The sequence below is a fragment of the Leucoraja erinacea genome, unplaced genomic scaffold (genome assembly GCF_028641065.1).
Source record: "Leucoraja erinacea ecotype New England unplaced genomic scaffold, Leri_hhj_1 Leri_615S, whole genome shotgun sequence".
NCBI lineage: Eukaryota > Metazoa > Chordata > Chondrichthyes > Rajiformes > Rajidae > Leucoraja > Leucoraja erinaceus.
In genome coordinates, this window is record NW_026576526.1 from 1 (window position 1) to 21,802 (window position 21,802).

General features: G+C 49.0%; 1 protein-coding gene across 1 annotated transcript in view; it reads left to right on the plus strand.

Moving 5' to 3' along the window:
* Positions 1-1,426: 1,426 nt before the first annotated feature.
* LOC129694310 (vigilin-like) overlaps positions 1,427-21,802 on the plus strand; it is a gene marked incomplete at its 3' end in the record, with an annotated part of 85,359 nt that continues 64,983 nt past the window's right edge. Inside the window, exons 1-3 of the mRNA XM_055631014.1 lie at positions 1,427-1,546; positions 4,734-4,783; positions 21,189-21,270. The remainder of the gene's footprint in view (positions 1,547-4,733; positions 4,784-21,188; positions 21,271-21,802) is intronic.

Here is a 21,802-nt window from a genome sequence, read left to right on the forward strand (position 1 = left end):
ATAGAAGATGTGAGAGAAACACAAAGATGCTGGCAGTACTCAGCGGGCCACAGCAGCACTCTCTGGAGAGAGATAAATGGTGACATTATCGGAAATGGTGAGTTATCCACTTTGGGACAAAAACAGGCAGGTCAATTACTATCGAAGGCGTCAAGTTTTGGAAAAGGGGATCTCTGGGGGTCCTTGTACATCATTCCTATAAAAGGTCGCATGCAGGTCCGCGAAGAAAAAGCAAGAAGCAGTGAAGAAAGCGCGAATGGCCTGTCTGGGCCACTTGTATAACACAGAGAAATCGAATATTAGTAGCAAAGATGGTCCTCCTTCGCAATTGGTACAGATGCCTAGTGAGACACACCGTGTCGTGTGATTATTTGGCAGGTTTTGTTCGCCCTAATTTGAGAAAGGACATTCTTACCGCTATTTGAGGGAGTTGCAGCCGTAGGTTTAACACACAGGTATGCTTCCACTGGGATAGGCGGGACTGTCATATGCCCGGGAGATATTGTCTCACAGCGGCAGAAAACCGGGATCAATCCTGACTACGGTTTTGCTGTCTAGAAAGAGGAAGAAGATTGGACTTTATTACCTTCCATCACAGTGGGGAATGTGGGGAATCCGCCGTGGTGGATGTTTACGTTAACTTTCATGTAGGTGTGTGTCTTGTTGCTTTATTTTCCAGTATGGCTGTTTGGTAATTTCGAATTTCACTGTACCTTAATTGGCACTTGTGACAATAAACTAACCTTGTCCATATGGAGTTTGCACAAAGGCAGAGATAGACAAATTCTTGATTAGAACGGTTGTCGAGGGTTATGGGGAGAAGGCAGAAAAATGGGATTAGGAGGCAGAGATCTGCAATGATTGATTTGGCAGTGTCGACTCGATGGGCTGAACGGCCTAATTCTACTCCTATAACGTGTGAACTTGTGAATCATTTGCCCAGCAAACCAGACTTCCGATTCTGAAGTAAGGTCTCGACCTGAAACGTCACCCATTCCTTTTCTCCAGAGATGCCGTCATCCCCTGAGTTACTCCAGCTTTATGTACCTATTCCCGATTTCCCCCCCCCCAATGAGTTGGGAAGGAGGTAACTCAGCGGGTCAGGCAACATCTCTGGAGCAAAGGAATAGGTGACGTTTTGGGTCAATACCCTTCTTCAGACTGAGAGTCAGGGGAAAGGGAAACAGAATTAGATAGTTAGATAGAGTTAGATAGAGCTCTAGGGGCTAGTGGAGTCAATGGATATGGGGAGAAGGCAGGCACGGGTTATTGATTGGGGACGATCAGCCATGATCGCAATGAATGGCAGTGCTGGCTCGAAGGGCCGAATGGCCTCCTCCTGCACCTATTTTCTATGTTTCTAGAATATCACCCATTCCTTCTCTCCAGAGATGCTGCCTGTGCCGCTGAGATACTCCAGCTTTTTGTGTCTATCTTCGGTTTAAACCAACACCTGCAGTTCCTTCCTGCGCTATGGGTTGTGAAGTTTGACTGCATTGCAGGGAATTAGGAGCCTTGAATAGGATGTTCTCGGCTATTTCTCGAAGTAAGTACTAATCGGCTGAGGGCAGGGATGAATGACACCTTGGTTTTGTTCAGAGATACAGCGCAGAAACAGGCCCATCGGCCCACCGGGTCCGCGCCGACCAGCGGACCCCGCACACTAACACTGTCCCACACGCACCCTCAATTTACAGTGCACCAAGCCAATTAGCCTACAGACCTGGTACACAAAAATGCTGGAGAAACTCAGCGGGTGCAGCAGCATCTATGGAGCGAAGGAAATAGGCAACGTTTCGAAACTGGCCAAAACCCTTCTTCAGACCTCCTCTCTAATAGCCTACAGACCAGCCCGTCTTTGGAGTGTGGGACAAAACCAGAGCACCCAGAGAAAACCCACGCAGGTCACGGGGAGAACGTGCAAACTCCATACAGACAGCACCCGTAGGCTGGATCAAACCCGGGTCTCTGGCGCTGTGAGGCAGCAACTCTACTGCAGCGCCATTGTGCCGCCCATACTGGGATGAATCATAGAAACATAGACAATAGGTGCAGGAGTAGAGGCCATTCGGCCCTTCGAGCCTGCACCGCCATTCAATATGATCATGGCTGATCATCCTGTACCTGCCTTCTCTCCATACCCCCTGATCCGTTTAGCCACAAGGGCCACATCTAACTCCCTCTTAAATATAGCCAATGAACTGTGTGGCCTCAACTACCTTCTGTGGCCCTATATCCCTCTAAACCTGTCCCATCCATGTACCTGTCTAATTGCTTCTTAAACGTTGCAATACCCCCTTGCCCTCAACTACCTCCTCCGGCAGCTCGTTCCATACACCCACCACACTTTGCGTGAAAACGTTACCCCTCAGATTCCTATAAAATCTTTCCCCTTCACCTTAGAAACATAGAAACATAGAAAATAGGTGCAGGAGTAGAGGCCATTCGGCCCATTCGAGCCGACACCGCCATTCAATATGATCATGGCTGATCATTCAACTCAGTATCCTGTACCTGCATTCTCTCCATACCCCCTGATCCCTTTAGCCACAAGGGCCACATCTAACTCCCTCTTAAATATAGCCAATGAACTGTGTGGCCTCAACTACCTTCTGTGGCAGAGAATTCCACAGATTCACCACTCTCTGTGTGTGAAAAATGTTTTTCTCATCTCGGTCCTAAAAGATTTCCCCCTTATCCTTAAACTGTGTGTGTGGCCCCTTGTTCTGGACTTCCCCAACATCGGGAACAATCTTCCTGCATCTAGCCTGTCCAACCCCTTAAGAATGTTGTAAGTTTCTATAAGATCCCCCCTCAATCTTCTAAATTCTAGCGTGTACAAGCCGAGTCTATCTAGTCTTTCTTCATATGAAACTCCTTCATATGAATCAAACAACACCTCATATTTTGTTTTTTTTTGGCAGCGTACACCCCAGCGGTATGAACGTTGGTCCCACTAATTTTAAGTAACTCCTGCTGTCCAGCCCCCACCCCCCCCCGCACCCCCCCCCCCACCACCAACCCCCCCCCCCCCCCCCCCCCCCCAACCCCACCCTAGTCATCATACTAGTTCCACTGTTCCCAAGTTCTAGGAGCACCATTAGGCCATTCGGCCCATCAAGCCTACTCTACCATTCAATCATGGCTGATCTATCTCTCCCTCCTCAAGGGGCTGTCCCACTTGGGCCACCTCCATTGTCAGAGTGAGGCCCAGCGCACAAATTGGAGGAGCTGCACCTCATATTTCGCTTGGGCAGCTTACACCCCAGCGGTACGAACATTGACTTCTCTAACTTCAAGTAGCCCTTGCTTTCCCTCTCTCCCTCCATCCCCTTCCTCTTCCCAATTCTCCCACCAGTCTGACTGTCTCCGACTACATTCTATCTCTGTACTGCCCACTCCCCTGACATCAGTCTGAAGAAGGGTCTCGACCCGAAACGTCACCCATTCCTTCTCCCCAGAGATGCCGCCTGTCCCGCTGAGTTACTCCAGCATTTTGTGTCTATCCAGGTTTACTTTCAGTTGTGTAATATTGAATATCTTCTGCCTCAGTCTTTTGTCTGTCGATGCCATCATTCTTAGAGTTGTGGAGTGATACAGCATGGAAACTGACCCTTCGGTCCAACATGCCCCAGCTACACTAGTCCCACCTGCCCACGTTTGGCCCTATACCCCTCTAAACCTGTCCCATGCATGTACCTGTCTAATTGCTTCTTAAACGTTGCAATACCCCCTTGCCCTCAACTACCTCCTCTGGCAGCTCGTTCCATACACCCACCACACTTTGCGTGAAAAAGTTACCTATAAAATCTTTCCCCTTCACCTTAGAAATTTTAAAACATAGAAAATAGGTACAGGAGTAGAGGCCATTCGGCCCATTCGAGCCATTCGATCATATTCAATATGATCATGGCTGATCATCCAACTCAGTAGCCCGTACCTGCATTCTCTCCATACCCCCTGATCCCTTTAGCTACAAGGTCACATCTAACTCACTCTTAAATATAGCCTCAACTACCTTCTGTGGCAGAGAATTCCACAGATTCACCACTCTCTGTGTGAAAAATGTTTTTTTCATCTCGGTCCTAAAAGATTTCCCCCTTATCCTTAAACTGTGACCCCCTTGTTCTGGACTTCCCCAACATCGGGAATAATCTTCCTGCATCTAGCCTGTCCAACCTCTTAAAAATGTTGGCACACAAAAATGCTGGAGTAACTCAGCGGGTGCAGCAGCATCTATGGAGCGAAGGAAATAGGTGACATTTCGGGCCGAAACCCTTCTTCAGACTGATGGGGGGTGGGAGGGAAGAAGGAAGGAAAAAGGGGGGGAGGAGGAGCCTGAGGGCAGGGGGATGGGAGGAGACAGCTCGAGGATTAAGGAAAGGGAGGAGGCAGCAAGGGCTAGCAAAATTGGGAGAATTCAACATTCATGCCATCAGGATGCAAGCTGCCCAGGCGGAATATGAGGTGCTGTTCCTCCAATTTCCGGTGTTGCTCACTCTGGCAATTTTGTACACCTCTATGAGATCACCGCTCATCCTCCTGCGCTCCAGGGAATAGAGTCCCAGCCTGCTCAACCTCCGGCCCTCATGTCCTGGCAACATCCTTGTAAATCGTCCCTGCACCCTTTCCAACCTAACAACATCGTTCCTGTAACACGGTGCCCAGAACTGAACTGAGTACTGGAAATGCGGCCTTATGTAACAGCAACTTCTCGCCCTTATTGTTTTCAGACCGGACTGTTCCAATGTTGTCCTGGCCGATGTCCCACCTTCCACCTTTGGTAAGCTTCAGCTCATCCGAATCTCCGCTTCCCGTGTTCCCGTTCTTGCTCTCCCTGTTTTCCGTGTTGGATACTGATCCTGTGAGACGTTCCGATCACCCCCATGAATGGGCCGGATAGAGTGGACGTGGAGAGGATGTTTCCACTCGCGAGAGAGTCTAGTTTGGGGAAGGACATTCTTGCTGTTGAGGGACTGCAGCGTAGGTTTACCAGGTTAATTCCCGGGATGGCGGGACTGTCATATGCCGAGAGAATGGGCTTGTACACTCTGGAGTTTAGAAGGATGAGAGGAAATCTTATTGAAACATATAAGACTCTACAAGGATACAAGGACATTTATTATCACATGCACATACATTAAGGGTTTGGACACGCTAGAGGCAGGATCTAGCCATGATCATATTGAATGGCGTGCAGGCTCGACGGGCCGAATGGCCTACTCCTGCACCTATTTTCTATGTTTCTATGAAACATGTTCCCGATGTTGGGGGAGTCCAGAACCAGGGGCCACACACAGTTTAAGAATAAGGGGTAAGCCATTTAGAACGGAGACAAGGAAACACTTTTTCTCACAGAGAGTGGTGAGTCTGTGGAATTCTCTGCCTCAGAGGGCGGTGGAGGCCGGTTCTCTGGATACTATCAAGAGAGAGCTAGATAGGGCTCTTAAAGATAGCGGAGTCAGGGGATATGGGGAGAAGGCAGGAACGGGGGGTACTGATTGGGGATGATCAGCCATGATCACATTGAAACTTGATGGCTAGCAGGAACTGTCATATGCTGAGAGAATGGAGCAGCTGGGCTTGTATACGCTGGAGTTTAGAAGGATGAGAAGGAGTCTTATTGGCGGTGCTGGCTCAAAGGGCCGAATGGCCTACTCCTGCACCTATTTTCTATGTTTCTATGAAACATGTTCCCGATGTTGGGGGAGTCCAGAACCAGGGGCCACACACAGTTTAAGAATAAGGGGTAAGCCATTTAGAACGGAGACAAGGAAACACTTTTTCTCACACGCTTTGCTGCGCCCGTCGCGATTCCGATCTCTCAGAGGGCGGTGGAGGCCGGTTCTCTGGATACTATCAAGAGAGAGCTAGATAGGGCTCTTAAAGATAGCGGAGTCAGGGGATATGGGGAGAAGGCAGGAACGGGGGGTACTGATTGGGGATGATCAGCCATGATCACATTGAAACTTGATGGCTAGCAGGAACTGTCATATGCTGAGAGAATGGAGCAGCTGGGCTTGTATACGCTGGAGTTTAGAAGGATGAGAAGGAGTCTTATTGGCGGTGCTGGCTCAAAGGGCCGAATGGCCTACTCCTGCACCTATTGTCTATTGTCTATTGATCCTCGCATACGAGCACTATCCTACACACACCAGGGTAAATTTATACAAACCTGTACCTCGTTGGAGTGTGGGAGGAAACCGAAGATCTCGGAGAAAACCCGAGACCAGGTCACGGGGAGAACGTTCAAACTGTGTACAGACAAGCACTCGAACCCGGGTCTCTGGCGCTGAGAGGCAGTGGTTTGGGTTGGATTATGATCTGATGCTTCAAGGAGGCCTCAGGAACTCCCACGCCTTGTAGCTTCCCCCGGCATTTATCCTGTTTCAGTGAAATAAAACTGAATCTTCGTCAAGCAGATTCTTCACTCGCCAAGGTCAGATGGAAGGGAGTTTATTGTCATTTGCCGCAAGCATGCTGAAACACAAGTACAACGAAAAACCTTGCTGGCAGCAGCATCACGGGCACATACGCACAGACCGCACCAAAGCTGAGGTGGTCATGCCACATTTGGAGCAAATCTGGGCCCCGTATCTGAGGAAGTTGTACAGGGTCTTGGTGAGACCACACCTGGAGTATTGCGTACAGTTTTGGTCTCCAAATCTGAGGAAGGACATTATTGCCATAGAGGGAGTGCAGAGACGGTTCACCAGACTGATTCCTGGGATGTCAGGACTGTCTTATGAAGAAAGACTGGATAGACTTGGTTTATACTCTCTAGAATTTAGAAGATTGAGAGGGGATCTTATAGAAACTTACAAAATTCTTAAGGGGTTGGACAGGCTAGATGCAGGAAGATGTTCCAGATGTTAGGGAAGTCCAGGGCAAGGGGTCACAGCTTAAGGATAAAGGGGAAATCCTTTAAAACCGAGATGAGAAGAACTTTTTTCACGCAGAGAGTGGTGAATCTCTGGAACTCTCTGCCACAGAGGGTAGTTGAGGCCAGTTCATTGGCTATATTTAAGAGGGAGTTAGATGTGGCCCTTGTGGCTAAGGGGATCAGGGGGTATGGAGAGAAGGCAGGTACGGGATACTGAGTTGGATGATCAGCCATGATCATATTGAATGGCGGTGCAGGCTCGAAGGGCCGAATGGCCTCTACTCCTGCACCTAATTTCTATGTTTCTGTTTCTGAAGGATGTGCTGGCTCTGGAGAGGGTCCAGAGGAGGTTTACAAGAACGATCCCAGGAACGAGTGGGTTAGCACATGAAGAGCGTTTGTCGACACTGGGCCTGTACCCGCTGGAGTTTAGAAGGATGAGGGGGGACCTCATTGAAACGTACAGAATAGTGAAAGGCCCGGATAGAGTGGATGTGGAGAGGATGTTTCCACTAGTGGGAGAGTCTAGGACCAGAGGTCACTTCACAGCCTCAGAATTAAAGGACGGTCTCTTAGAAAGGAGATGAGGAGGAACTTCTTTAGTCAGAGGGTAGTTCATCTGTGGAATTCTTTGCCACAGACGGCTGTGGAGGCCACAAGTCAGTGGATATTCTGCCTCAGAGGCCGGTGGAGGCCGGTTCTCTGGATGCTTTCAAGAGAGGGCTAGATAGGGCTCTTAAAGATAGCGGAGTCAGGGGATATGGGGAGGAGGCAGGGACGGGCTACTGATTGGGGATGATCACAGTGAATGGCGGTGCTGGCTGGATGGGCCGAAACGAGGCGCAAATGTCGGCCAAGTGGGACAGGCCCTTTACTCCAGCGATTTGTGTCTCTCTTCTGAGCACCAGTTCCTTCCCCAATGGCAACATGCCGGTGGAATCAGAGAGGCGGGGGCTGAGACTCCTGGAGTTTTTAACCCGACAGCGAAGGAGGTATTTTGCTTCTCATTCAGCTAAGTGGGAGCTGCGGTTGACTGCACTGCTGCCTAACCCGCCTGTGAATTGCAATTCTCTGCAGGCCTGCGGTTCAGGTGATTAAGCTGCTGTAATTGGTTTCGTAAGAGAGACACTCGCCCATACAAGGCGGTTGACAGAGGGAGGGGCGATTGTTTACGTCACCTGGCTTCCCCCCCCACTCCACCCCCACCCCCTCAAGGGAAAGGCTGCACTCGAGATATTTGTCGGGAGCCCGAACGGAGCGGAACGCTGACCGAAACCCTCACCGCGGGCACAAGCAAAGCGGGACAACGTCCACACGCCATGAGGACTCCATCCTCGTCCGTACAAGCAGCAGCACCTTCCTATACGTTGTGGTGAGCCTGGCCTGGCGATGTTTCTAGGTGTGCCGAAACGTTGCCTATTTCCTTCCCTCCATAGATGCTGCAGCAGCACCCGCTGAGTTTCTCCAGCACTTTTGTCTACCTACCATTACCTGATGTTGTAGGTTTCAACGTGAGGTGAGAGGAAGCAGAAAGGGAGAAATCGGTGGAGGAAGGGAAAAGGGAGGAATATTAGAGGCCGTGTGTTTAAGAAGGGACTGCAGAGGCTGGATAATCGAAGGTAGACAGAAATGCTGGAGGAACTCAGCGGGTGAGGCAGCATCTATGGAGCAAAGGAAATAGGCAACGTTTCGGGTCGAAACCCTTCTGTAATATCAGACTGATATTAGAGGCCTCTTGCTTAACCTGGGTATCTTGGTTCGATGTTAAAAACTGACTGGCGTCTGAGAAAATATAATTGGCAAATAATCTTCAACAGCGGTGTGTCATTAGAGTTGCTGCCACACAGCGCCAGAGACCCAGGTTCGATCCTGACCACGGGTGCTGTCTGTACGGAGTTTGTACCTTCTCCCCGTGGCCGTGTGGGTGTTCCCCGGGTGCTCTGGTTTAGACAATAGACAATAGGTGCAGGAGTAGAGGCCATTCGGCCCTTCGGCCCTTCGAGCCAGCACCGCCATTCAATGTGATCATGGCTGATCATCCCCAATCAGTACCCCCGTTCCCGCCCTCTCCCCTGACTCCGCTATCTTTAAGAGCCCTATCTAGCTCTCTCTTGAAAGTATTCAGAGAACCGGCCTCCACCAGGCAGAGAATTCCACAGACTCACAACGCGTTGTGAAAAAAAGTGTTTCCTCGTCTCCGTTCTAAATGGTTTACCCCTTATTCTTAAACTGAAACTGTGTGTGTGGCCCCTGGTTCTGGACTCCCCCAACATCGGGAACATGTTTCTTGCCCCTAGCGTGTCCAAACCCTCAATAATCTTACATGTTTCAATAAGATCTGCCTCTCATCCTCCTAAACTCCAGAGTGTACAAGCCCAGCCGCTCCATTCTCTCAGCATATGACAGCCTCGCCATTCCCAGGAATTAACCCGGTGAACCTACGCTGCACTCCAATAGCAAGAATGTTCTTCCTCAGATTTGGAGACCAAACCTACCAAAATATGACAGTCCCGCCATCCCGGGAATTAACCTGGTAAACCTACGCTGCACTCCCTCAATAGCAAGAATGTTCTTCCTCAGATTTGGAGACCAAATCTTCCAAAATATGACAGTCCCGCCATCCCAGGAATTAACCTGGTAAACCTACGCTGCACTCCGTCAATAGCAAGAATGTCCTTCCTTCCCACACCCCAAAGACATAGAAACATAGACACTTGTGTAATATTGAATATCTTCTGCCTCAGTCCTTTGTCTGTCGATGCCATCATTCTTAGAGTTGTGGAGTGATACAGCATGGAAACTGACCCTTCGGTCCAACATGCCCCAGCTACACTAGTCCCACCTGCCCACGTTTGGCCCTATATCCCTCTAAACCTGTCCCATCCATGTACCTGTCTAATTGCTTCTTAAACGTTGCAATACCCCCTTGCCCTCAACTACCTCCTCCGGCAGCTCGTTCCATACACCCACCACACTTTGCGTGAAAAAGTTACCCTTCAGATTCCTATAAAATCTTTCCCCTTTTTTCACCTTAGAAACGTAGAAACATAGAAACATAGAAATTAGGTGCAGGAGTAGGCCATTCGGCCCTTCGAGCCTGCACCATTCGCCATTCAATATGATCATGGCTGATCATCCAACTCAGTATCCCGTACCTGCCTTCTCTCCACACCCCCTGATCCCTTTAGCCACAAGGGCCACATCTAACTTCCCTCTTAAATATAGCCAATGAACTGGCCTAACATGCAGGTTAGTCGGCTATTTGGCTTCAGTAAAGACTGTAAATTGTCCCACAGTGAGTGTAGGATACTGCTGGTGTATGAGAGGGCCGCGGGTCGGCGGGGTGTCAGTGGATCGAAGGCCCTGTTTCCACGCTGTAGCTCTAAACTAAAAACCGTGCTTCACGAACCTGGACTGTGTGACGAATTGGGACATAGTGGGACTGTACCTCTGTGTGAAGCATCCAGAGAATTGTGAAAGGCATGAGGTAAACACAAGCTCTTTCAGAGTACTAGAGTGAATGGGAACAAGAGCGAGAGGGTGAGAGAGGGGCGAAAGGGGAGCGAGAGAGAGGGGGGAGAGAGAGGGGGCAGAGTGAGATACTTCCCCAATATCAGTGGATATTTTTAAGGCAGAGTCAGACTAGTTCTTGTTTAGAACGGGCGTCAAGGGTTTAGTTTAGTTTGTGGATACAGTGCGGAAACAGGCCCTTCGGCCCACCGAGTCCGCACCGACCAGCGATCCCCGAACACGATGCTACACCCACTAGGGACAATTTTTACTTTTACAGCAAGCTAATTAACCTACATACCTGTACGTCTTTAGAAACATAGAAAATAGGTGCAGGAGGAGGCCATTCGGCCCTTCGAGCCACCACCGCCATTGAATGTAATCATCGCTGATCGTCCCCTATCAATAACCCGTGCCTGCCTTCTCCCCATATCCCTTGATTCCACTAGCCCCTAGAGCTCTATCTAACTCTCTCTTAAATCCACCCAGTGATTTGGCCTCCACTGCTCTCTGTGGCTGGGAATTCCACAAATTCACAACTGAAAAAGTGTTTTTCTCACCTCAGTCTTAAATGGCCTCCCCTTTATTCCAAGACTGTGTGTGTGTGTGGCCCCTGGTTCTGGACTCGCCCAACATTGGGAACATTTTTCCTGCATCTAGCTTGTCCAGTCTTTTTATAATTTTATATGTTTCTATAAGACCCCCCACCCCTCATCCTTCTAAACTCCAGTGAATACAAGCTTGTCCAGTCCTTTGACAATTTTATATGTTTCTATAAGTCTGTGGAATTCTCTGCCTCAGAGGGCGGTGGAGGCCGGTTCTCTGGATGCTTTCAAGAAAGAGCTCTGACATCCCAGGAACCAGTCTGATGAACCTTCTCTGCACTCCCTCTATGGCAATAATGTCCTTCCTCATAAGATAGGGCTCTTAAAGATAGCGGAGTCAGGGGATATGGGGAGAAGGCAGGAATGGGGTACTGATTGGGGATGATCAGCCATGATCACATTGAATGGCAGTGCTGGCTCGAAGGGCCAAATGGCCTCTACTCCTGCATCTACTGTCTATTGTCTATTGTTGATAAGATCCCCCTCATCCTTCTAAACTCCAGTGAATATTCCAGTGCTTCTACTGCGATTTAAAAATGTGTTTGATAGTCGATCCTGTGAAGAGCCTTTGGGGATGTTTTTCCCAAATTAGAGATGCTATATGAGTGTAAGGTGTTTATTTCTGGCCAGATGTGGGTGATTCTCTCGAGACTGCGTGCTTGACGCTGCTGTGTGATTGAGCAGCCACCTGCCTGGGACCTCGGTTCTCGGGTAGGTGTTATTGAGTGAACTCAGCCATCTACCGAGGCAGGAAGTAACAGACAAAAAACGCTTATAATTAAGACCCGCAACTGCACCCGACGACAAGAATTACGTTCACAATTTCTGAGCCCCCCCCTTGTTCTTGGTTTCTTGGTCCTCCAAAATATTCCAAATGGAATGTGAACTGTGGAGGTGGTGAAGGGAGGGCTTAAGCCAGAACGGGTTATTGGGAAGAAAGAGCTACTTTAAATTGAGTTGCATCTGGTTGGGTAACTATAGTTGGGTGGAGATTATTCCGTGCTTTAATTGTGCGGGGGAAGAACGAATTGCTGTACACATCTATCGTTGTAGCTGGGATCACAAATTGGATCGAATGCCCTCGTCTGCTCCTAATTGGTTTGGGTTTGGTGTAGGTCTTGTAGTCTATGTCGAGCTGACCATTTAACATTTTGTAAAAACAGGTCAAACGGTGAGCTTCACGTGTGTGTGTGTGTGTGTCTTGGAGAGGGTTCCTTCCACCCCAGAAGTTTGGTGGCACTCGCTTCTCTCTCATAGGTGTTAGTAACAAATCGAGCTGCCTGTCTTTGGACACCTTCGATGGAAGAAATGTATTTATTTGTGTATGGGTCCCATGCTGCAACTGCGTAGTCCATAGAAACATAGAAACATAGAAATTAGGTGCAGGAGTAGGCCATTCGGCCCTTTGAGCCTGCACCGCCATTCAATATGATCATGGCTGATCATCCAACTCAGTATCCCGTACCTGCCTTCTCTCCATACCCCCTGATTCCCTTAGCCACAAGGGCCACATCTAACTCCCTCTTAAATATAGCCAATGAACTGTGGCCTCAACTACCCTCTGTGGCAGAGAGTTCCAGAGATTCACCACTCTCTGTGAAAAAAGTTCTTCTCATCTCGGTTTTAAAGGATTTCCTTCCCCCTTATCCTTAAGCTGTGACCCCTTGTCCTGGACTTCCCTAACATCGGGAACAATCTTCCTGCATCTAGCCTGTCCAACCCCTTAAGAATTTTGTAAGTTTCTATAAGATCCCCTCTCAATCTCCTAAATTCTAGAGAGTATAAACCAAGTCTATCCAGTCTTTCTTCATAAGACAGTCCTGCCATCCCAGGAATCAGTCTGGTGAACCGTCTCTGCACTCCCTCTATGGCAATAATGTCCTTCCTCAGATTTGGAGACCAAAACTGTACGCAATACTCCAGGTGTGGTCTCACCAAGACCCTGTACAACTGCGAGTCCAAATGAGGTCTAACCAGGGTGAAGTATAGCTTCTCCTTGGCAGAAGTTGAACAATGATGAAAGTTGCGCTTCAGAAAGTTTAGGACACCTGTTGCTTTCACCGTTGCACGATGAGTCTGACCATTCCAACGCAGATCATTCTGCAATTTGATGCCAAGATACTTGGTTTGTTTGGATTCTTCAAGGACATTATTGCCATAGAGGGAGTGCAGAGACGGTTCACCAGACTGATTCCTGGGATGTCAGGACTGTCTTATGAAGAAAGACTGGATAGACTTGGTTTATACTCTCTAGAATTTAGAAGATTGAGAGGGGAGCTTATAGAAACTTACAAAATTCTTAAGGGGTTGGACAGGCTAGATGCAGGAAGATTGTTCCCGATGTTAGGGAAGTCCAGGACAAGGGGTCACAGCCTAAGGATAAAGGGGAAATCCTTTAAAACCGAGATGAGAAGAACTTTTTTCACGCAGAGAGTGGTGAATCTCTGGAACTCTCTGCCACAGAGGGTAGTTGAGGCCACAGTTCATTGGCTATATTTAAGAGGGAGTTAGATGTGGCCCTTGTGGCTAAGGGGATCAGGGGGTATGGAGAGAAGGCAGGTACGGGATACTGAGTTGGATGATCAGCCATGATCATATTGAATGGCGGTGCAGGCTCGAAGGGCCGAATGGCCTACTCCTGCACCTAATTTCTATGTTTCTATGTTTTTCTGTTTCAAGGGTGGCACCAAGTATATTGTAATATGTTTCGCCTGGATTCCTCTTTCCAGCGACACACATAGTTTCACATTCACATCATGGCTGACCAAGTCAAGTCAGATTTATTCGCCACATACACATACGAGATGTGCAGTGAAATGAAAAGTGCCGATTGTGCAAAAAAAAAAAAAAAACCCTACAAAACAGAATGGAACAGAATCACATATTCACATATTTGTGGGTGAGGAAAAAAAAGAAAAAAATTGCAGTTTGATTTTAAGCCGTGCCGGGCGCTGAAAGGCCCCGCGAACGGGCAGATTCAGCTCTTAAAAAGCGTCTGATAAAGTCCGGATTACAAAACATGGGGGGGGTTGTCCCCCACCTCACAAAGCAGGGGGCGGGGGAACGTGTCCCCCCTGTCCCCCCCAGGATTTCCGCCCATGCAAGTCTTTGCATATCTTGTCTATTCAAGTAAAGCATGTCAGGACTTACATCTGAAGAAAGACTGGATAGACTCGGCTTGTACTCCGCTAGAATTTAGAAGATTGAGGTGGGATCTTATAGAAACTTTACACAATTCTTAAGGGGTTGGACAGGCTAGATGCAGGAAGATTGTTCCCGATGTTGGGGAAGTCCAGAACAAGGGGCCACAGCTTAAGTTTAAGGGGGATATACTTTAAAACCGAGATGAGAAGAACTTTTTTCACACAGAGAGTGGTGAATCTCTGGAACTCTCTGCCGCAGTTGGTAGTCGAGGCTAGTTCATTGCAGGAAGATTGTTCCCGATGATGGGGAAGTCCAGAACAAGGGGCCACACACACGGTTTAAGGATAAGGGGGAATTCCTTTAGGACCGAGATGAGGAAAACACTTTTCACACAGAGAGTGGTGAATCTGTGGAACTCTCTGCCACAGAAGGTAGTTGAGGCCACACAGTTCATTGGCTATATTTAGGAGGGAGTTAGATGTGGCCCTTGTGGCTAAAGGGATCAGGGGGTATGGAGAGAAGGCAGGGATGGGATACTGAGTTGGATGATCAGCCATGATTATATTGAATGGCGGTGCAGGCTCGAAGGGCCGAATGACCTGCACCTATTTTCTATGTTTCTATTCATCCGTAAAAATGTCCAGAACGAAAGGGAAAAATTCATGTTGAATTGTAAGCTTCTTAACAAAGGGAAAAGAAGTTTGTATTTATCTGGTTGGGTGCCTTTTAATTGTTGTATGTCATTAATTTGTCAATGCATCATATGCCCGTGTTTATCTCACTTTACGTGTCGCATGCTGTTCATTTTGACTCGAGGCCAGATAATACTCACAGGGTGAAACGAGACTGGATTTCTGCAGTGCCTTTCACAACCTGAAGGGCCTGTCCCACTTGGGCCGTCATTTACGCAACAGGCCGGTAGCGATGGACGCGCGACCGTCGCCCGCGTCATCACGTGTCCGCACAGCCGTCTGGAGCGCGTGACGTCATTTGAAGAAAGACACAAAATACAGGAGCAACTCAGCGTCTCTGGAGAGAAGGAACGGACGATGTCTCGGGTCAAGACTCTGAAGAAGGGTCTCGACCCGAAACGTTACCCATTGCTTCTCTCCAGAGATGCTGCCGGTCCCGCTGAGTTAAAGCCCGGTCCCACGGTACGAGTTCATTCCAAGAGCTCTCCCGAGTTTAAAAAAAAGTCAAACTTGTGGTAAGGACAGAGAATGAACGTAGCGGGTACGTCGGAGCTCGGGGTCGTCTCTTAGCGGCTCGTGACGCTAACGGCAGGTACTCGGGAAACGCGATAAGCTCGGGAAGATGCGTGAAGATTTTTCAACATGATAAAAAATGTCCACGAGAGCCCCGCGTACCGACGAGCGGCCATTACCGTAAATCTCCGAGTTCAAATCAGGGCAAACTTGGGAGAGCTCTTGGAATGAACTCGTACCGTGGGACAGGGGGTTTTACTCCAGGATTCTGTGTTCATCTCCAATCGTCTTGGCCCCGCTCTGGGAGTAGTAGTGGGGGGCGTATCCGGAACCGGATCCGAGACGGCCGTGAGCCCCAGGCCGAGCTCGGCGATCGCTTGCCCGCTTCTGCTGCTGTTGGAGGTGAGACGATGCGCCGCGCCGGGGCGTCCCACTTTGGCCGTCATTTACGCGACTGGCGGGCGAAGATTTTGCGCGGAACGGAATCTTGGAGCGCTGCGCGATACCGCGCGCAACTCCACGCCACTCCCATGCGCCCGTACCGCGCTACCCACACGCTACCCACACGCTATAGGAGCAGGGAGGTTCTACTGCAGTTGTACAGGGTCTTAGTGAGACCACACCTGGAGTATTGCGTACAGTTTTGGTCTCCTAATCTGAGGAAAGACATTCTTGCCATAGAGGATTTGAGTCTAGGAGCAGGGAGGTTCTACTGCAGTTGTACAGGGTCTTGGTGAGACCACACCTGGAGTATTGCATACAGTTTTGGTCTCCAAATCTGAGGAAGGACATTATTGCCATAGAGGGAGTGCAGAGACGGTTCACCAGACTGATTCCTGGGATGTCAGGATTGTCTTATGAAGAAAGACTGGATAGACTTGGTTTATACTCTAGAATTTAGGAGATTGAGAGGGGATCTTATAGAAACTTACAAAATTCTTAAGGGGTTGGACAGGCTAGATGCAGGAAGATTGTTCCTGATGTTGGGGAAGTCCAGGACAAGGGGTCACAGCTTAAGGATAAGGGGGAAAATCCTTTAAAACCGAGATGAGGAGAACTTTTTTTCACACAGAGAGTGGGAACTCTCTGCCATAGAGGGTAGTTGAGGCCAGTTCATTGGCTATATTTAAGAGGGAGTTAGATGTGGCCCTTGTGGCCAAGGGGATCAGGGGGTATGGAGAGAAGGCAGGTACGGGATACTGAGTTGGATGATCAGCCATGATCATATTGAATGGCGGTGCAGGCTCGAAGGGCCGAATGGCCTACTCCTGCACCTAATTTCTATGTTTGTATGGCCTTCCCGTCTGCATGTGTGTTTGTGGATAGGAGGGTGGCTCTGGCCTAGTGGAAGAAGGAACTGCAGATGCTTGTTTACACTGAAGCTAGAGACAAAGTGCTGGAGTAACTCAGTGGGTCCGGTGCCGCACCCTGACCCGCAGAGTTACTGCGTTGTTTTGCATCCTTGGCCTATGTTGGGTAAAACTGCGGAGCCAGTAACATCAGTATCACGGTGGCCTTACAGCGCCCACAGATCCGGGTTCGATCCTGACCACGGGTGCTGTCTGTGTGGAGTTTGCACGTTCTCCCCCGTGGGACCTGCGTGGGTTTTCTCCGGGTGCTCCCGTCTCTCCCCACACTCCAAAGACTTGCACGTTGAATTTAGAAGATTGAGGGGGGATCTTATAGAAACTTACAAAATTCTTAAAGGGTTGGACAGGCTAGATGCAGGAAGATTATTCCCGATGTTTAAGAAGGAACTGCAGATGCTGGAGAATCGAAGGTACACACAAAAGCTGGAGAAACTCAGCGGGAGCAGCAGCATCTATGGAGCGAAGGAAATAGGCAACGTTTCGGGCCGAAACCCTTCTTCAGACTGAAGAAGGGTTTCGGCCCGAAACGTTGCCTATTTCCTTCGCTCCATAGATGCTGCTGCACCCGCTGAGTTTCTCCAGATTATTCCTGATGTTGGGGAAGTCCAGGACAAGGGGCCACACAGTTTAAGGATAAGGGGGAAATCCTTTAGGACCGAGAAGAGAAAAACATTTTTCACACAGAGAGTGGTGAATCTGTGGAATTCTCTGCCACAGAAGGTAGTTGAGGCCAGTTCATTAGCCCTTGTGGCTAGAGGGATCAGGGGGTATGGAGAGAGGGCAGGTACGGGATACTGAGTTAGATGATCAGCCATGATCATATTGAATGGCGGTGCAGGCTCGAAGGGCCGAATGGCCTCTACTCCTGCACCTATTTTCTATGTTATTTGGCTCCTGTAAAATTATAAACTGCCTCTGGCGTGTGTAGGATAGTGTTAGTGTGTGTGGGGGGGTGATGGCTTGTCGGCGTGGAGTCGGGAGGGCCTGTTTCCGGCGCTGTATCTCTGAACTTTAGAGAACGGAGACGAGGAAACACTTTTTCTCACAGAGAGTGGTGAGTCTGTGGAATTCTCTGCTTCAGAGGGCGGTGGAGGCCGGTTCTCTGGATACTTTCAAGAGAGAGCTAGATAGGGCTCTTAAAGATAGCGGAGTCAGGGGATATGGGGAGAAGGCAGGAACGGGGTACTGATTGGGGATGATCGGCCATGATCACATTGAATGGCGGTGCTGGCTCGAAGGGCCGAATGGCCTACTCCTGCACCGATTGTGTATACAAACTAAACCAAGGGGATCAGAGGGTATGGAGAGAAGGCAGGTACGGGATACTGAGTTGGATGATCAGCCATGATCATATTAAATGGCGGTGCAGGCTCGAAGGGCCGAATGGCCTACTCCTGCACCTAATTTCTATGTCTATGTTTCTAAACGAAAATTAGAAAATCTGTTCCCGAAATCCTGGGGGTGTGAAGGCCTGACTCTTCACCCCCCCCCCACCCCACCCCACACAACGTTGTGTTTGTCCCCTTTCATACGGTTGTCCAACCTCTCCCTCCGCTGATGTTTGGTGAGGTCACAGAGGCCCCCTTGTAAATGGAACGAAGTAACAATGGTCCCCGCTGGTCACGGGTGACGTCACAAGTGGGACGAGCTTTGGGATAAGAGTCGCTTGGATGAAAACTTTGGGTGGCCTAGACGATTCATGGTTAGTAGCTTTTCCTCCCCGGCTTTGCTCGTTACTTAACTTCAGGCTGCTTGCAGATGGCGCTGGGAGTGAGTGTCTTTCTCACAGGCGTCGGCCATCTTGTGCAACGGTCCTTTCTCCATTAGTAAGTGGGCCATTTATGCCACAGAGTGATGCGAGCCTTACTTGGAATTAGTTCCGATGGCTATTTGTCCCCCCCCCCCCCGGAACAGAAGTCATTTGCGCATTATTAGTGGGGGTGGGGGGATTTTTATTTGTTTAAGAAAGAACAGCCAAGGCTGGAAATCGAAGGTAGACAAAAACGCTGGAGAAACTCAGCGGGTGAGGCAGCATCTATGGAGCGAAGGAAATAGGCGAAGTTTCGGGACGAGACTGATGTGGGGGTTGGCGTGGGGGAAGAAGAAAGGAAGAGGCGCAGACAGTGGGCTGTGGGGGAGCTGGGAAGGGGAGGGGAAGGAGGAAGAGAGCAGGGACCACCTGAAATTGGAGAAGTCAATCTTCATATGGCTGGGGTGTAAATACGAGGTGCTTCTCCATTCTGTGGTGGACCTCACTCTGGCCACGGAGGAATAGATTACGTTTTGGGTCGAAGTTTGAAGGAGGGCCTCGAAACGAAACATCACCTATTCCTTCGCTCCATAGATGCTGCCTCACCCGCTGAGTTTCTCCAGCATTTCTGTCTACCTTTGTGTTTAGTTTATTGTCACGTGTACCGACCGAGGTACAGTGAAAAGCTTTTCTTGCATGCTGACCAGTCGGAAAGGCAATACATGATTACAATCGAGCCGTCCACAGTGTGCAGAGAAAAATGTAAGGGAATATCATGGATAACATTCTGTGCAAGTTAAAGGTAGACAAAAGTGCTGGAGAAACTCAGCGGGTGAGGCAGCATCTACGGAGCGAAGGAAATAGGCGACGTTTCGGTCCGAGACCCTTTTTCAGACTGATGCAGGGAGGGGGGGAAGAAGAAAGGAAGAAGGGGAGCCAGAGGGCTGACGGAGAGCTGGTCGGTGTGGACCCGGTGGGCTGAAGGGCCACACACAGTTTAAGAATAAGGGGTCAGCCATTTCGAACGGAGACAAGGAGACACTTTTTCTCGCAGAGAGTTGCGAGTCTGTGGAATTCTGTGGCAGGGAATTCCACTAATTCACAGCTGAAAAAGGGGTTTTCACCCCTCAGTCTTAAATGGCCTCCCCTTTATTCTAAGACTGTGTGTGGTCCCCTGGTTCTGGACTCGCCCAACATTGGGAACATTTTCCCTGCATCTAGCTTGTTCCAGTCCTTTTACAATTTTATATGTTTCTATAAGTGTGTGGAATTCTCTGCCTCAGAGGCCGGTTCTCTGGATACTTTCAAGAGAGAGCTAGATAGGGCTCTTAAAGATAGCGGAGTCAGGGGATATGGGGTGCAGGCAGGATCGGGGTACTGATTGTGGATGATCAGCCACGATTACATTGAATGGCGGTGCTGGCTCGAAGGGCCTATTCGTGCAACTATTGTCTATAATGGACGTCCTCCTAATGGCAGGGAGGGGGTACTGATTGTGGATGATCACATTGATTAGTGGCATCTATGGAGCGAAGGAAATAGGCAACGTTTCGGGCCGAAACCCTTCTTCAGACCCGAAACGTTGCCTATTTCCTTCGCTCCATAGATGCTGCTGCACCCGCTGAGTTTCTCCAGCTTTTTTGTGTACCTTCGATTCTCCAGCATCTGCACAGTTCCTTCTTAAACATTGATTAGTGGTGCTGGCTCGAAGGGCCGAATGGCCCACTCCTGCACCTATATGTCTGTTGTTTCCGCGCTGTATCTCTAAAAGTAAAACTACAGTAAACGAGACTTTGTTTTCTTCCTCTGCTATCTGACTGTGCCGATGCAGCAGTGTTTACTGTATCCACGCAGATGTGTTATAACCATATAACCATATAACAATTACAGCACGGAAACAGGCCATCTTGACCCTTCTAGTCCGTGCCGAACACATAATCTCCCCTAGTCCCATCTACCTGCGCTCAGACCATAACCCTCCATTCCCTTCCCATCCATATAACTATCCAATTTATTTTTAAATGATAAAAACGAACCTGCCTCCACCACCTTCACTGGAAGCTCATTCCACACAGCTACCACTCTCTGAGTAAAGAAGTTCTCCCTCATGTTACCCCTAAACTTCAGTTCCTTAATTCTCAAGTCATGTCCCCTTGTTTGAATCTTCCCTACTCTCAGTGGGAAAAGCTTTTCCACGTCAACTCTGTCTATCCCTCTCATCATTTTAAAAACCTCTATCAAGTCTCCCCTTAACCTTCTGCGCTCCAAAGAATAAAGCCCCAACTTGTTCAACCTTTCTCTGTAACTTAGTACTGGAAGCTCATTCCACACAGCCACCACTCTCTGAGTAAAGAAGTCCCCCTCATGTTACCCCTAAACTTCAGTCCCTTAATTCTCAAGTCATGTCCCCTTGTTTGAATCTTCCCTACTCTCAGTGGGAAAAGCTTTTCCACGTCAACTCTGTCTATCCCTCTCATCATTTTAAAGACCTCTATCAAGTCCCCCCCTTAACCTTCTGCGCTACCACAAGAAATAAAGCCCTACACTTGTTAACCTGGTGAACCTACGCTGCACTTCTCTGTAACTTAGTTGCACTGAAAACCCTAAGGCAACATTCTAGTAAAGTTCTCCTCTGTACTCTCTCTCTATTTTGTTGACATCCTTCCTACTAGGTGAGAGGGAGCCTTCGTACTGAAACCTCTCTGCTTCCTCTCTCCACAGGACCAAAGGCATAACATCACACTGAAGCGTCATCGGTAGCCTTGCTCAGGACGGACTTTACTGGCTTTAGACCATTTTGCAGGTAAGCTTCACTTCCCGCCTTGGATCGAGTGCGTTCGAAACTCCGCAACGCGCAAAGCTCTGGAGGAGCAATCGACAATAGACGATAGACAATTCGCTGTGATCACGGCTGATCATCCCCAATCAGTTTCTCCCCATATCCCCTGACTCCGCTATAATAATAATAATAATCTTATTTATATAGCACATTTTTGCATTGACCCCAAAGTGCTTCACATAATTACATTACATTACATTTACACACAGGCAAAGGTGGGTGAAGTGTCTTGCCCCGAGGACACAATGACAGTAGATTCAGATTCAGATTCAGATTCAATTTTAATTGTCATTGTCAGTGTACAGTACAGAGACAACGAAATGCATTTAGCAGTATGCACTCCAAGCGGGATTCGAACCGGCTACCTTCCGGTCGCCAGCCGAACACTTAGCCCATTGTGCCATCTGTCGTCCCATTGGGCTATCTTTAAGAGCCCTATCTAGCTCTCTCTTGAAAGCATCCAGAGAACCGGCCTCCACCGCCCTCTGAGGCAGAG